The sequence below is a fragment of the Electrophorus electricus genome, chromosome 22, assembly GCF_041902795.1.
Source record: "Electrophorus electricus isolate QZ-2024a chromosome 22, ASM4190279v1, whole genome shotgun sequence".
In the NCBI taxonomy this organism is placed as follows: Eukaryota; Metazoa; Chordata; class Actinopteri; order Gymnotiformes; family Gymnotidae; genus Electrophorus; species Electrophorus electricus.
The window spans coordinates 39698-56638 of NC_137518.1; the positions used below are offsets into that span (position 1 = coordinate 39698).

Below are 16941 nucleotides of genomic sequence, written 5' to 3' on the forward strand. Positions count from 1 at the left end.
CCGTCAAAACTATGCTCTGGGAGATTTTTTTCTTTTGAAAATACACTGATTCTCACTTAAGGAACCCCTCATATGACAAACGAGTAGCCAGCAAAAGTGCGTCATTTTGCTTTTACTTGCCAGACTGCTGGCTGTTCTTTATGTGAAAAAAAACAAACAAAATGGACTTGTCTTATGGAGAGGACCTTCCAAGAGTGTGCACAATCAGTGTGTCATTTGGCTCAGTGGCCTAATGGATAAGGCATCAGCCTTCGGAGCTGAGGATTGTGGGTTCAAGTCCCATCTGGGTCACTTATATCAGTACTACTCTTGCTTAGCCCTTTAAGAGGTTGCAGTCATCCACCCTTGCTTTGGCCAAAAAGTGAAGATGGGAAACAAAATGAAAACCTCTTAAAATTGACTGAATAAATGTGCCAACAGCAAGAAGTGGCCCACCCCACTTCTGTTACCACTCATGTCCCCAATCTTGATCCACCTTTCTGCATCACTCAAAAGCTTGCTTTGCACCATGGTGTACATTTGCTAGAGTCCCATAACTGTTCCATGTTGGCAGATGAGTGATGCATACATTGAGGCTCTTAAAATGAGTATCTTCTTTATTTTATTTGTAGTTCTGGTTATAAATGTGAACTTGCTGAAAAGATTTTTAAAAATTAAATTATCACAGTTTTGTAAAGTGGAATTGTTTACAGTTTTGTAAAGTGGAAACCAGCAAGGTTCCCATTCATGGTTCCCATCCAGATTGGATTCAGGGGTGGTGCAGAGAAAACAAGTGTGTTCCTCTGCATGGTTTTGCTAGTCATATTCATAAAGGATCCAAGTCTAATCATGTTGATACTGCAAAGCTATAAAACCTTTAAAGCCATCTAGAATGAAGCGGAAAGAATATTTTGAGAAATCCGAAACCGTGACAAGTCGTGTTGGTTGAGCATGAGAACGCTTCCTGTTGCCAAATGATTGGAGACTAAACAAAAAACAAAGCAAAGTCTTGAATAGCCCATTTCAATTTTACACAATGCTAAAGACCAAATTATCTTGGACATTGCATTTTGATATCTGCAAAGATTTTCTCCATTAAATGAGCGAAAAGATTAACGAAAAAATGTGTTTGTACTGTCTCAAATGGTTGTTGCACACAAGCAGGATAGGTCCATCTCAAATTTAAACAGTGCCTCAAAGCTTGCTTGAAAAAATGTTTTGAATGTATACTCATGGAATAGCGCTCTGATTAAATTTTCATTTTTAGGGCTTTTAAAAAGCCATTGTTGTAACATACCAGTGTCGTAGTGGTATCATGCAAAATTCAAAGTCTTGTGAACCGCGTTTGTTTCTCGGCTGGTGCACAGTCATTGAAGCAAGATATTTCATAGACTTCTATTTGTGGTATCTTGAGGACTTCTGAGCTTTTCCAAGGCTTTTTATGTGGCATGCAGGTTCCATCTGAGAAGCAAACAACACTCTTTCAAATGTGTGTGATTTTTGCTTTTGAAAGTAGGCTGATTCTCAATTATGGAACCCATGATATGACACACAAGCAGCGAGCAAAAGTGCCTGGTTTATTTTACTCATAGTGTTGGCTATAATGCAAAATTAACTTTTTGCCTTTGTGAACTTGCTTGAAAAGGCGTTAAAATTTTACATTATCAGAAACGAGCACTGATTGGGGTTAGATTTTTGGGAAGTGGAAAGCAGCAAAGTTTTCCAGTCTAGTAAACCAGGTTGAATACTTGACTGGTGCAGAGAAAACAAGTCTCTTGCGTCGCGTGTTTGCTAGTCATATTCATAAAGGATCCAAGTCTAATCATGTTGATACTGCAAAGCTATAAAACCTTTAAAGCCATCTAGAATGAAGCTGAGATAATATATGGACAAATATTAAACCTAGTCAAATCATGTTTGGTGAGCATGAGAACGCTTCCTGTTGCCAAATGATTGTAGATTAAACAAAAGACAAAGCAAAGTCTTGACGAGCCAAGGAACCAGTGGCTGAACATCATTTCAATTTTACCGTCAAAACTATGCTCTGGGAGATTTTTTTCTTTTGAAAATACACTGATTCTCACTTAAGGAACCCCTCATATGACAAACGAGTAGCCAGCAAAAGTGCGTCATTTTGCTTTTACTTGCCAGACTGCTGGCTGTTCTTTATGTGAAAAAAAACAAACAAAATGGACTTGTCTTATGGAGAAGACCTTCCAAGAGTGTGCACAATCAGTGTGTCGTTTGGCTCAGTGGCCTAATGGATAAGGCATCAGCCTTCGGAGCTGAGGATTGTGGGTTCAAGTCCCATCTGGGTCGCTTATATCAGTACTACTCTTGCTTAGCCCTTTAAGAGGTTGCAGTCATCCACCCTTGCTTTGGCCAAAAAGTGAAGATGGGAAACAAAATGAAAACCTCTTAAAATTGACTGAATAAATGTGCCAACAGCAAGAAGTGGCCCACCCCACTTCTGTTACCACTCATGTCCCCAATCTTGATCCACCTTTCTGCATCACTCAAAAGCTTGCTTTGCACCATGGTGTACATTTGCTAGAGTCCCATAACTGTTCCATGTTGGCAGATGAGTGATGCATACATTGAGGCTCTTAAAATGAGTATCTTCTTTATTTTATTTGTAGTTCTGGTTATAAATGTGAACTTGCTGAAAAGATTTTTAAAAATTAAATTATCACAGTTTTGTAAAGTGGAATTGTTTACAGTTTTGTAAAGTGGAAACCAGCAAGGTTCCCATTCATGGTTCCCATCCAGATTGGATTCAGGGGTGGTGCAGAGAAAACAAGTGTGTTCCTCTGCATGGTTTTGCTAGTCATATTCATAAAGGATCCAAGTCTAATCATGTTGATACTGCAAAGCTATAAAACCTTTAAAGCCATCTAGAATGAAGCGGAAAGAATATTTTGAGAAATCCGAAACCGTGACAAGTCGTGTTGGTTGAGCATGAGAACGCTTCCTGTTGCCAAATGATTGGAGACTAAACAAAAAACAAAGCAAAGTCTTGAATAGCCCATTTCAATTTTACACAATGCTAAAGACCAAATTATCTTGGACATTGCATTTTGATATCTGCAAAGATTTTCTCCATTAAATGAGCGAAAAGATTAACGAAAAAATGTGTTTGTACTGTCTCAAATGGTTGTTGCACACAAGCAGGATAGGTCCATCTCAAATTTAAACAGTGCCTCAAAGCTTGCTTGAAAAAATGTTTTGAATGTATACTCATGGAATAGCGCTCTGATTAAATTTTCATTTTTAGGGCTTTTAAAAAGCCATTGTTGTAACATGCCAGTGTCGTAGTGGTATCATGCAAAATTCCAAGTCTTGTGAACCGCGTTTGTTTCTCGGCTGGTGCACAGTCATTGAAGCAAGATATTTTATAGACTTCTATTTGTGGTATCTTGAGGACTTCTGAGCTTTTCCAAGGCTTTTTATGTGGCATGCAGGTTCCATCTGAGAAGCAAACAACACTCTTTCAAATGTGTGTGATTTTTGCTTTTGAAAGTAGGCTGATTCTCAATTATGGAACCCATGATATGACACACAAGCAGCGAGCAAAAGTGCCTGGTTTATTTTACTCATAGTGTTGGCTATAATGCAAAATTAACTTTTTGCCTTTGTGAACTTGCTTGAAAAGGCGTTAAAATTTTACATTATCAGAAACGAGCACTGATTGGGGTTAGATTTTTGGGAAGTGGAAAGCAGCAAGTTTTCCAGTCTAGTAAACCAGGTTGAATACTTGACTGGTGCAGAGAAAACAAGTCTCTTGCGTCGCGTGTTTGCTAGTCATATTCATAAAGGATCCAAGTCTAATCATGTTGATACTGCAAAGCTATAAAACCTTTAAAGCCATCTAGAATGAAGCTGAGATAATATATGGACAAATATTAAACCTAGTCAAATCATGTTTGGTGAGCATGAGAACGCTTCCTGTTGCCAAATGATTGTAGATTAAACAAAAGACAAAGCAAAGTCTTGACGAGCCAAGGAACCAGTGGCTGAACATCATTTCAATTTTACCGTCAAAACTATGCTCTGGGAGATTTTTTTCTTTTGAAAATACACTGATTCTCACTTAAGGAACCCCTCATATGACAAACGAGTAGCCAGCAAAAGTGCGTCATTTTGCTTTTACTTGCCAGACTGCTGGCTGTTCTTTATGTGAAAAAAAACAAACAAAATGGACTTGTCTTATGGAGAGGACCTTCCAAGAGTGTGCACAATCAGTGTGTCATTTGGCTCAGTGGCCTAATGGATAAGGCATCAGCCTTCGGAGCTGAGGATTGTGGGTTCAAGTCCCATCTGGGTCACTTATATCAGTACTACTCTTGCTTAGCCCTTTAAGAGGTTGCAGTCATCCACCCTTGCTTTGGCCAAAAAGTGAAGATGGGAAACAAAATGAAAACCTCTTAAAATTGACTGAATAAATGTGCCAACAGCAAGAAGTGGCCCACCCCACTTCTGTTACCACTCATGTCCCCAATCTTGATCCACCTTTCTGCATCACTCAAAAGCTTGCTTTGCACCATGGTGTACATTTGCTAGAGTCCCATAACTGTTCCATGTTGGCAGATGAGTGATGCATACATTGAGGCTCTTAAAATGAGTATCTTCTTTATTTTATTTGTAGTTCTGGTTATAAATGTGAACTTGCTGAAAAGATTTTTAAAAATTAAATTATCACAGTTTTGTAAAGTGGAATTGTTTACAGTTTTGTAAAGTGGAAACCAGCAAGGTTCCCATTCATGGTTCCCATCCAGATTGGATTCAGGGGTGGTGCAGAGAAAACAAGTGTGTTCCTCTGCATGGTTTTGCTAGTCATATTCATAAAGGATCCAAGTCTAATCATGTTGATACTGCAAAGCTATAAAACCTTTAAAGCCATCTAGAATGAAGCGGAAAGAATATTTTGAGAAATCCGAAACCGTGACAAGTCGTGTTGGTTGAGCATGAGAACGCTTCCTGTTGCCAAATGATTGGAGACTAAACAAAAAACAAAGCAAAGTCTTGAATAGCCAATTTCAATTTTACACAATGCTAAAGACCAAATTATCTTGGACATTGCATTTTGATATCTGCAAAGATTTTCTCCATTAAATGAGCGAAAAGATTAACGAAAAAATGTGTTTGTACTGTCTCAAATGGTTGTTGCACACAAGCAGGATAGGTCCATCTCAAATTTAAACAGTGCCTCAAAGCTTGCTTGAAAAAATGTTTTGAATGTATACTCATGGAATAGCGCTCTGATTAAATTTTCATTTTTAGGGCTTTTAAAAAGCCATTGTTGTAACATGCCAGTGTCGTAGTGGTATCATGCAAAATTCCAAGTCTTGTGAACCGCGTTTGTTTCTCGGCTGGTGCACAGTCATTGAAGCAAGATATTTTATAGACTTCTATTTGTGGTATCTTGAGGACTTCTGAGCTTTTCCAAGGCTTTTTATGTGGCATGCAGGTTCCATCTGAGAAGCAAACAACACTCTTTCAAATGTGTGTGATTTTTGCTTTTGAAAGTAGGCTGATTCTCAATTATGGAACCCATGATATGACACACAAGCAGCGAGCAAAAGTGCCTGGTTTATTTTACTCATAGTGTTGGCTATAATGCAAAATTAACTTTTTGCCTTTGTGAACTTGCTTGAAAAGGCGTTAAAATTTTACATTATCAGAAACGAGCACTGATTGGGGTTAGATTTTTGGGAAGTGGAAAGCAGCAAAGTTTTCCAGTCTAGTAAACCAGGTTGAATACTTGACTGGTGCAGAGAAAACAAGTCTCTTGCGTCGCGTGTTTGCTAGTCATATTCATAAAGGATCCAAGTCTAATCATGTTGATACTGCAAAGCTATAAAACCTTTAAAGCCATCTAGAATGAAGCTGAGATAATATATGGACAAATATTAAACCTAGTCAAATCATGTTTGGTGAGCATGAGAACGCTTCCTGTTGCCAAATGATTGTAGATTAAACAAAAGACAAAGCAAAGTCTTGACGAGCCAAGGAACCAGTGGCTGAACATCATTTCAATTTTACCGTCAAAACTATGCTCTGGGAGATTTTTTTCTTTTGAAAATACACTGATTCTCACTTAAGGAACCCCTCATATGACAAACGAGTAGCCAGCAAAAGTGCGTCATTTTGCTTTTACTTGCCAGACTGCTGGCTGTTCTTTATGTGAAAAAAACAAACAAAATGGACTTGTCTTATGGAGAAGACCTTCCAAGAGTGTGCACAATCAGTGTGTCGTTTGGCTCAGTGGCCTAATGGATAAGGCATCAGCCTTCGGAGCTGAGGGTTGTGGGTTCAAGTCCCATCTGGGTCACTTATATCAGTACTACTCTTGCTTAGCCCTTTAAGAGGTTGCAGTCATCCACCCTTGCTTTGGCCAAAAAGTGAAGATGGGAAACAAAATGAAAACCTCTTAAAATTGACTGAATAAATGTGCCAACAGCAAGAAGTGGCCCACCCCACTTCTGTTACCACTCATGTCCCCAATCTTGATCCACCTTTCTGCATCACTCAAAAGCTTGCTTTGCACCATGGTGTACATTTGCTAGAGTCCCATAACTGTTCCATGTTGGCAGATGAGTGATGCATACATTGAGGCTCTTAAAATGAGTATCTTCTTTATTTTATTTGTAGTTCTGGTTATAAATGTGAACTTGCTGAAAAGATTTTTAAAAATTAAATTATCACAGTTTTGTAAAGTGGAATTGTTTACAGTTTTGTAAAGTGGAAACCAGCAAGGTTCCCATTCATGGTTCCCATCCAGATTGGATTCAGGGGTGGTGCAGAGAAAACAAGTGTGTTCCTCTGCATGGTTTTGCTAGTCATATTCATAAAGGATCCAAGTCTAATCATGTTGATACTGCAAAGCTATAAAACCTTTAAAGCCATCTAGAATGAAGCGGAAAGAATATTTTGAGAAATCCGAAACCGTGACAAGTCGTGTTGGTTGAGCATGAGAACGCTTCCTGTTGCCAAATGATTGGAGACTAAACAAAAAACAAAGCAAAGTCTTGAATAGCCAATTTCAATTTTACACAATGCTAAAGACCAAATTATCTTGGACATTGCATTTTGATATCTGCAAAGATTTTCTCCATTAAATGAGCGAAAAGATTAACGAAAAAATGTGTTTGTACTGTCTCAAATGGTTGTTGCACACAAGCAGGATAGGTCCATCTCAAATTTAAACAGTGCCTCAAAGCTTGCTTGAAAAAATGTTTTGAATGTATACTCATGGAATAGCGCTCTGATTAAATTTTCATTTTTAGGGCTTTTAAAAAGCCATTGTTGTAACATGCCAGTGTCGTAGTGGTATCATGCAAAATTCCAAGTCTTGTGAACCGCGTTTGTTTCTCGGCTGGTGCACAGTCATTGAAGCAAGATATTTCATAGACTTCTATTTGTGGTATCTTGAGGACTTCTGAGCTTTTCCAAGGCTTTTTATGTGGCATGCAGGTTCCATCTGAGAAGCAAACAACACTCTTTCAAATGTGTGTGATTTTTGCTTTTGAAAGTAGGCTGATTCTCAATTATGGAACCCATGATATGACACACAAGCAGCGAGCAAAAGTGCCTGGTTTATTTTACTCATAGTGTTGGCTATAATGCAAAATTAACTTTTTGCCTTTGTGAACTTGCTTGAAAAGGCGTTAAAATTTTACATTATCAGAAACGAGCACTGATTGGGGTTAGATTTTTGGGAAGTGGAAAGCAGCAAAGTTTTCCAGTCTAGTAAACCAGGTTGAATACTTGACTGGTGCAGAGAAAACAAGTCTCTTGCGTCGCGTGTTTGCTAGTCATATTCATAAAGGATCCAAGTCTAATCATGTTGATACTGCAAAGCTATAAAACCTTTAAAGCCATCTAGAATGAAGCTGAGATAATATATGGACAAATATTAAACCTAGTCAAATCATGTTTGGTGAGCATGAGAACGCTTCCTGTTGCCAAATGATTGTAGATTAAACAAAAGACAAAGCAAAGTCTTGACGAGCCAAGGAACCAGTGGCTGAACATCATTTCAATTTTACCGTCAAAACTATGCTCTGGGAGATTTTTTTCTTTTGAAAATACACTGATTCTCACTTAAGGAACCCCTCATATGACAAACGAGTAGCCAGCAAAAGTGCGTCATTTTGCTTTTACTTGCCAGACTGCTGGCTGTTCTTTATGTGAAAAAAACAAACAAAATGGACTTGTCTTATGGAGAAGACCTTCCAAGAGTGTGCACAATCAGTGTGTCGTTTGGCTCAGTGGCCTAATGGATAAGGCATCAGCCTTCGGAGCTGAGGGTTGTGGGTTCAAGTCCCATCTGGGTCACTTATATCAGTACTACTCTTGCTTAGCCCTTTAAGAGGTTGCAGTCATCCACCCTTGCTTTGGCCAAAAAGTGAAGATGGGAAACAAAATGAAAACCTCTTAAAATTGACTGAATAAATGTGCCAACAGCAAGAAGTGGCCCACCCCACTTCTGTTACCACTCATGTCCCCAATCTTGATCCACCTTTCTGCATCACTCAAAAGCTTGCTTTGCACCATGGTGTACATTTGCTAGAGTCCCATAACTGTTCCATGTTGGCAGATGAGTGATGCATACATTGAGGCTCTTAAAATGAGTATCTTCTTTATTTTATTTGTAGTTCTGGTTATAAATGTGAACTTGCTGAAAAGATTTTTAAAAATTAAATTATCACAGTTTTGTAAAGTGGAATTGTTTACAGTTTTGTAAAGTGGAAACCAGCAAGGTTCCCATTCATGGTTCCCATCCAGATTGGATTCAGGGGTGGTGCAGAGAAAACAAGTGTGTTCCTCTGCATGGTTTTGCTAGTCATATTCATAAAGGATCCAAGTCTAATCATGTTGATACTGCAAAGCTATAAAACCTTTAAAGCCATCTAGAATGAAGCGGAAAGAATATTTTGAGAAATCCGAAACCGTGACAAGTCGTGTTGGTTGAGCATGAGAACGCTTCCTGTTGCCAAATGATTGGAGACTAAACAAAAAACAAAGCAAAGTCTTGAATAGCCAATTTCAATTTTACACAATGCTAAAGACCAAATTATCTTGGACATTGCATTTTGATATCTGCAAAGATTTTCTCCATTAAATGAGCGAAAAGATTAACGAAAAAATGTGTTTGTACTGTCTCAAATGGTTGTTGCACACAAGCAGGATAGGTCCATCTCAAATTTAAACAGTGCCTCAAAGCTTGCTTGAAAAAATGTTTTGAATGTATACTCATGGAATAGCGCTCTGATTAAATTTTCATTTTTAGGGCTTTTAAAAAGCCATTGTTGTAACATGCCAGTGTCGTAGTGGTATCATGCAAAATTCCAAGTCTTGTGAACCGCGTTTGTTTCTCGGCTGGTGCACAGTCATTGAAGCAAGATATTTCATAGACTTCTATTTGTGGTATCTTGAGGACTTCTGAGCTTTTCCAAGGCTTTTTATGTGGCATGCAGGTTCCATCTGAGAAGCAAACAACACTCTTTCAAATGTGTGTGATTTTTGCTTTTGAAAGTAGGCTGATTCTCAATTATGGAACCCATGATATGACACACAAGCAGCGAGCAAAAGTGCCTGGTTTATTTTACTCATAGTGTTGGCTATAATGCAAAATTAACTTTTTGCCTTTGTGAACTTGCTTGAAAAGGCGTTAAAATTTTACATTATCAGAAACGAGCACTGATTGGGGTTAGATTTTTGGGAAGTGGAAAGCAGCAAAGTTTTCCAGTCTAGTAAACCAGGTTGAATACTTGACTGGTGCAGAGAAAACAAGTCTCTTGCGTCGCGTGTTTGCTAGTCATATTCATAAAGGATCCAAGTCTAATCATGTTGATACTGCAAAGCTATAAAACCTTTAAAGCCATCTAGAATGAAGCTGAGATAATATATGGACAAATATTAAACCTAGTCAAATCATGTTTGGTGAGCATGAGAACGCTTCCTGTTGCCAAATGATTGTAGATTAAACAAAAGACAAAGCAAAGTCTTGACGAGCCAAGGAACCAGTGGCTGAACATCATTTCAATTTTACCGTCAAAACTATGCTCTGGGAGATTTTTTTCTTTTGAAAATACACTGATTCTCACTTAAGGAACCCCTCATATGACAAACGAGTAGCCAGCAAAAGTGCGTCATTTTGCTTTTACTTGCCAGACTGCTGGCTGTTCTTTATGTGAAAAAAACAAACAAAATGGACTTGTCTTATGGAGAAGACCTTCCAAGAGTGTGCACAATCAGTGTGTCTTTTGGCTCAGTGGCCTAATGGATAAGGCATCAGCCTTCGGAGCTGAGGATTGTGGGTTCAAGTCCCATCTGGGTCACTTATATCAGTACTACTCTTGCTTAGCCCTTTAAGAGGTTGCAGTCATCCACCCTTGCTTTGGCCAAAAAGTGAAGATGGGAAACAAAATGAAAACCTCTTAAAATTGACTGAATAAATGTGCCAACAGCAAGAAGTGGCCCACCCCACTTCTGTTACCACTCATGTCCCCAATCTTGATCCACCTTTCTGCATCACTCAAAAGCTTGCTTTGCACCATGGTGTACATTTGCTAGAGTCCCATAACTGTTCCATGTTGGCAGATGAGTGATGCATACATTGAGGCTCTTAAAATGAGTATCTTCTTTATTTTATTTGTAGTTCTGGTTATAAATGTGAACTTGCTGAAAAGATTTTTAAAAATTAAATTATCACAGTTTTGTAAAGTGGAATTGTTTACAGTTTTGTAAAGTGGAAACCAGCAAGGTTCCCATTCATGGTTCCCATCCAGATTGGATTCAGGGGTGGTGCAGAGAAAACAAGTGTGTTCCTCTGCATGGTTTTGCTAGTCATATTCATAAAGGATCCAAGTCTAATCATGTTGATACTGCAAAGCTATAAAACCTTTAAAGCCATCTAGAATGAAGCGGAAAGAATATTTTGAGAAATCCGAAACCGTGACAAGTCGTGTTGGTTGAGCATGAGAACGCTTCCTGTTGCCAAATGATTGGAGACTAAACAAAAAACAAAGCAAAGTCTTGAATAGCCAATTTCAATTTTACACAATGCTAAAGACCAAATTATCTTGGACATTGCATTTTGATATCTGCAAAGATTTTCTCCATTAAATGAGCGAAAAGATTAACGAAAAAATGTGTTTGTACTGTCTCAAATGGTTGTTGCACACAAGCAGGATAGGTCCATCTCAAATTTAAACAGTGCCTCAAAGCTTGCTTGAAAAAATGTTTTGAATGTATACTCATGGAATAGCGCTCTGATTAAATTTTCATTTTTAGGGCTTTTAAAAAGCCATTGTTGTAACATGCCAGTGTCGTAGTGGTATCATGCAAAATTCCAAGTCTTGTGAACCGCGTTTGTTTCTCGGCTGGTGCACAGTCATTGAAGCAAGATATTTTATAGACTTCTATTTGTGGTATCTTGAGGACTTCTGAGCTTTTCCAAGGCTTTTTATGTGGCATGCAGGTTCCATCTGAGAAGCAAACAACACTCTTTCAAATGTGTGTGATTTTTGCTTTTGAAAGTAGGCTGATTCTCAATTATGGAACCCATGATATGACACACAAGCAGCGAGCAAAAGTGCCTGGTTTATTTTACTCATAGTGTTGGCTATAATGCAAAATTAACTTTTTGCCTTTGTGAACTTGCTTGAAAAGGCGTTAAAATTTTACATTATCAGAAACGAGCACTGATTGGGGTTAGATTTTTGGGAAGTGGAAAGCAGCAAAGTTTTCCAGTCTAGTAAACCAGGTTGAATACTTGACTGGTGCAGAGAAAACAAGTCTCTTGCGTCGCGTGTTTGCTAGTCATATTCATAAAGGATCCAAGTCTAATCATGTTGATACTGCAAAGCTATAAAACCTTTAAAGCCATCTAGAATGAAGCTGAGATAATATATGGACAAATATTAAACCTAGTCAAATCATGTTTGGTGAGCATGAGAACGCTTCCTGTTGCCAAATGATTGTAGATTAAACAAAAGACAAAGCAAAGTCTTGACGAGCCAAGGAACCAGTGGCTGAACATCATTTCAATTTTACCGTCAAAACTATGCTCTGGGAGATTTTTTTCTTTTGAAAATACACTGATTCTCACTTAAGGAACCCCTCATATGACAAACGAGTAGCCAGCAAAAGTGCGTCATTTTGCTTTTACTTGCCAGACTGCTGGCTGTTCTTTATGTGAAAAAAACAAACAAAATGGACTTGTCTTATGGAGAAGACCTTCCAAGAGTGTGCACAATCCGTGTGTAGTTTGGCTCAGTGGCCTAATGGATAAGGCATCAGCCTTCGGAGCTGAGGATTGTGGGTTCAAGTCCCATCTGGGTCACTTATATCAGTACTACTCTTGCTTAGCCCTTTAAGAGGTTGCAGTCATCCACCCTTGCTTTGGCCAAAAAGTGAAGATGGGAAACAAAATGAAAACCTCTTAAAATTGACTGAATAAATGTGCCAACAGCAAGAAGTGGCCCACCCCACTTCTGTTACCACTCATGTCCCCAATCTTGATCCACCTTTCTGCATCACTCAAAAGCTTGCTTTGCACCATGGTGTACATTTGCTAGAGTCCCATAACTGTTCCATGTTGGCAGATGAGTGATGCATACATTGAGGCTCTTAAAATGAGTATCTTCTTTATTTTATTTGTAGTTCTGGTTATAAATGTGAACTTGCTGAAAAGATTTTTAAAAATTAAATTATCACAGTTTTGTAAAGTGGAATTGTTTACAGTTTTGTAAAGTGGAAACCAGCAAGGTTCCCATTCATGGTTCCCATCCAGATTGGATTCAGGGGTGGTGCAGAGAAAACAAGTGTGTTCCTCTGCATGGTTTTGCTAGTCATATTCATAAAGGATCCAAGTCTAATCATGTTGATACTGCAAAGCTATAAAACCTTTAAAGCCATCTAGAATGAAGCGGAAAGAATATTTTGAGAAATCCGAAACCGTGACAAGTCGTGTTGGTTGAGCATGAGAACGCTTCCTGTTGCCAAATGATTGGAGACTAAACAAAAAACAAAGCAAAGTCTTGAATAGCCAATTTCAATTTTACACAATGCTAAAGACCAAATTATCTTGGACATTGCATTTTGATATCTGCAAAGATTTTCTCCATTAAATGAGCGAAAAGATTAACGAAAAAATGTGTTTGTACTGTCTCAAATGGTTGTTGCACACAAGCAGGATAGGTCCATCTCAAATTTAAACAGTGCCTCAAAGCTTGCTTGAAAAAATGTTTTGAATGTATACTCATGGAATAGCGCTCTGATTAAATTTTCATTTTTAGGGCTTTTAAAAAGCCATTGTTGTAACATGCCAGTGTCGTAGTGGTATCATGCAAAATTCCAAGTCTTGTGAACCGCGTTTGTTTCTCGGCTGGTGCACAGTCATTGAAGCAAGATATTTTATAGACTTCTATTTGTGGTATCTTGAGGACTTCTGAGCTTTTCCAAGGCTTTTTATGTGGCATGCAGGTTCCATCTGAGAAGCAAACAACACTCTTTCAAATGTGTGTGATTTTTGCTTTTGAAAGTAGGCTGATTCTCAATTATGGAACCCATGATATGACACACAAGCAGCGAGCAAAAGTGCCTGGTTTATTTTACTCATAGTGTTGGCTATAATGCAAAATTAACTTTTTGCCTTTGTGAACTTGCTTGAAAAGGCGTTAAAATTTTACATTATCAGAAACGAGCACTGATTGGGGTTAGATTTTTGGGAAGTGGAAAGCAGCAAAGTTTTCCAGTCTAGTAAACCAGGTTGAATACTTGACTGGTGCAGAGAAAACAAGTCTCTTGCGTCGCGTGTTTGCTAGTCATATTCATAAAGGATCCAAGTCTAATCATGTTGATACTGCAAAGCTATAAAACCTTTAAAGCCATCTAGAATGAAGCTGAGATAATATATGGACAAATATTAAACCTAGTCAAATCATGTTTGGTGAGCATGAGAACGCTTCCTGTTGCCAAATGATTGTAGATTAAACAAAAGACAAAGCAAAGTCTTGACGAGCCAAGGAACCAGTGGCTGAACATCATTTCAATTTTACCGTCAAAACTATGCTCTGGGAGATTTTTTTCTTTTGAAAATACACTGATTCTCACTTAAGGAACCCCTCATATGACAAACGAGTAGCCAGCAAAAGTGCGTCATTTTGCTTTTACTTGCCAGACTGCTGGCTGTTCTTTATGTGAAAAAAACAAACAAAATGGACTTGTCTTATGGAGAAGACCTTCCAAGAGTGTGCACAATCAGTGTGTAGTTTGGCTCAGTGGCCTAATGGATAAGGCATCAGCCTTCGGAGCTGAGGATTGTGGGTTCAAGTCCCATCTGGGTCACTTATATCAGTACTACTCTTGCTTAGCCCTTTAAGAGGTTGCAGTCATCCACCCTTGCTTTGGCCAAAAAGTGAAGATGGGAAACAAAATGAAAACCTCTTAAAATTGACTGAATAAATGTGCCAACAGCAAGAAGTGGCCCACCCCACTTCTGTTACCACTCATGTCCCCAATCTTGATCCACCTTTCTGCATCACTCAAAAGCTTGCTTTGCACCATGGTGTACATTTGCTAGAGTCCCATAACTGTTCCATGTTGGCAGATGAGTGATGCATACATTGAGGCTCTTAAAATGAGTATCTTCTTTATTTTATTTGTAGTTCTGGTTATAAATGTGAACTTGCTGAAAAGATTTTTAAAAATTAAATTATCACAGTTTTGTAAAGTGGAATTGTTTACAGTTTTGTAAAGTGGAAACCAGCAAGGTTCCCATTCATGGTTCCCATCCAGATTGGATTCAGGGGTGGTGCAGAGAAAACAAGTGTGTTCCTCTGCATGGTTTTGCTAGTCATATTCATAAAGGATCCAAGTCTAATCATGTTGATACTGCAAAGCTATAAAACCTTTAAAGCCATCTAGAATGAAGCGGAAAGAATATTTTGAGAAATCCGAAACCGTGACAAGTCGTGTTGGTTGAGCATGAGAACGCTTCCTGTTGCCAAATGATTGGAGACTAAACAAAAAACAAAGCAAAGTCTTGAATAGCCAATTTCAATTTTACACAATGCTAAAGACCAAATTATCTTGGACATTGCATTTTGATATCTGCAAAGATTTTCTCCATTAAATGAGCGAAAAGATTAACGAAAAAATGTGTTTGTACTGTCTCAAATGGTTGTTGCACACAAGCAGGATAGGTCCATCTCAAATTTAAACAGTGCCTCAAAGCTTGCTTGAAAAAATGTTTTGAATGTATACTCATGGAATAGCGCTCTGATTAAATTTTCATTTTTAGGGCTTTTAAAAAGCCATTGTTGTAACATGCCAGTGTCGTAGTGGTATCATGCAAAATTCCAAGTCTTGTGAACCGCGTTTGTTTCTCGGCTGGTGCACAGTCATTGAAGCAAGATATTTCATAGACTTCTATTTGTGGTATCTTGAGGACTTCTGAGCTTTTCCAAGGCTTTTTATGTGGCATGCAGGTTCCATCTGAGAAGCAAACAACACTCTTTCAAATGTGTGTGATTTTTGCTTTTGAAAGTAGGCTGATTCTCAATTATGGAACCCATGATATGACACACAAGCAGCGAGCAAAAGTGCCTGGTTTATTTTACTCATAGTGTTGGCTATAATGCAAAATTAACTTTTTGCCTTTGTGAACTTGCTTGAAAAGGCGTTAAAATTTTACATTATCAGAAACGAGCACTGATTGGGGTTAGATTTTTGGGAAGTGGAAAGTAGCAAAGTTTTCCAGTCTAGTAAACCAGGTTGAATACTTGACTGGTGCAGAGAAAACAAGTCTCTTGCGTCGCGTGTTTGCTAGTCATATTCATAAAGGATCCAAGTCTAATCATGTTGATACTGCAAAGCTATAAAACCTTTAAAGCCATCTAGAATGAAGCTGAGATAATATATGGACAAATATTAAACCTAGTCAAATCATGTTTGGTGAGCATGAGAACGCTTCCTGTTGCCAAATGATTGTAGATTAAACAAAAGACAAAGCAAAGTCTTGACGAGCCAAGGAACCAGTGGCTGAACATCATTTCAATTTTACCGTCAAAACTATGCTCTGGGAGATTTTTTTCTTTTGAAAATACACTGATTCTCACTTAAGGAACCCCTCATATGACAAACGAGTAGCCAGCAAAAGTGCGTCATTTTGCTTTTACTTGCCAGACTGCTGGCTGTTCTTTATGTGAAAAAAACAAACAAAATGGACTTGTCTTATGGAGAAGACCTTCCAAGAGTGTGCACAATCAGTGTGTCGTTTGGCTCAGTGGCCTAATGGATAAGGCCTCAGCCTTCGGAGCTGAGGATTGTGGGTTCAAGTCCCATCTGGGTCACTTATATCAGTACTACTCTTGCTTAGCCCTTTAAGAGGTTGCAGTCATCCACCCTTGCTTTGGCCAAAAAGTGAAGATGGGAAACAAAATGAAAACCTCTTAAAATTGACTGAATAAATGTGCCAACAGCAAGAAGTGGCCCACCCCACTTCTGTTACCACTCATGTCCCCAATCTTGATCCACCTTTCTGCATCACTCAAAAGCTTGCTTTGCACCATGGTGTACATTTGCTAGAGTCCCATAACTGTTCCATGTTGGCAGATGAGTGATGCATACATTGAGGCTCTTAAAATGAGTATCTTCTTTATTTTATTTGTAGTTCTGGTTATAAATGTGAACTTGCTGAAAAGATTTTTAAAAATTAAATTATCACAGTTTTGTAAAGTGGAATTGTTTACAGTTTTGTAAAGTGGAAACCAGCAAGGTTCCCATTCATGGTTCCCATCCAGATTGGATTCAGGGGTGGTGCAGAGAAAACAAGTGTGTTCCTCTGCATGGTTTTGCTAGTCATATTCATAAAGGATCCAAGTCTAATCATGTTGATACTGCAAAGCTATAAAACCTTTAAAGCCATCTAGAATGAAGCGGAAAGAATATTTT

General features: G+C 38.4%; 9 non-coding genes across 9 annotated transcripts; all 9 read left to right on the plus strand.

Annotated features, from left to right (window-relative positions):
• The first annotated feature begins 218 nt into the window (after nt 1–218).
• On the plus strand, nt 219–291 carry trnar-ucg (transfer RNA arginine (anticodon UCG)). The gene has a single exon. It is a non-coding gene; the product is annotated as a tRNA-Arg (tRNA).
• Nucleotides 292–2225: 1934 nt separating this feature from the next.
• trnar-ucg (transfer RNA arginine (anticodon UCG)) lies at nt 2226–2298 on the plus strand. Its single transcript has one exon. It is a non-coding gene; the product is annotated as a tRNA-Arg (tRNA).
• Nucleotides 2299–4231: 1933 nt separating this feature from the next.
• Nucleotides 4232–4304, plus strand: trnar-ucg (transfer RNA arginine (anticodon UCG)). The gene has a single exon. It is a non-coding gene; the product is annotated as a tRNA-Arg (tRNA).
• A 1933-nt stretch (nt 4305–6237) lies between these two features.
• On the plus strand, nt 6238–6310 carry trnar-ucg (transfer RNA arginine (anticodon UCG)). The gene has a single exon. It is a non-coding gene; the product is annotated as a tRNA-Arg (tRNA).
• Nucleotides 6311–8243: 1933 nt separating this feature from the next.
• On the plus strand, nt 8244–8316 carry trnar-ucg (transfer RNA arginine (anticodon UCG)). The gene has a single exon. It is a non-coding gene; the product is annotated as a tRNA-Arg (tRNA).
• Nucleotides 8317–10249: 1933 nt separating this feature from the next.
• Nucleotides 10250–10322, plus strand: trnar-ucg (transfer RNA arginine (anticodon UCG)). Its single transcript has one exon. It is a non-coding gene; the product is annotated as a tRNA-Arg (tRNA).
• A 1933-nt stretch (nt 10323–12255) lies between these two features.
• On the plus strand, nt 12256–12328 carry trnar-ucg (transfer RNA arginine (anticodon UCG)). Its single transcript has one exon. It is a non-coding gene; the product is annotated as a tRNA-Arg (tRNA).
• A 1933-nt stretch (nt 12329–14261) lies between these two features.
• On the plus strand, nt 14262–14334 carry trnar-ucg (transfer RNA arginine (anticodon UCG)). The gene has a single exon. It is a non-coding gene; the product is annotated as a tRNA-Arg (tRNA).
• A 1933-nt stretch (nt 14335–16267) lies between these two features.
• On the plus strand, nt 16268–16340 carry trnar-ucg (transfer RNA arginine (anticodon UCG)). The gene has a single exon. It is a non-coding gene; the product is annotated as a tRNA-Arg (tRNA).
• Nucleotides 16341–16941: the final 601 nt, after the last annotated feature.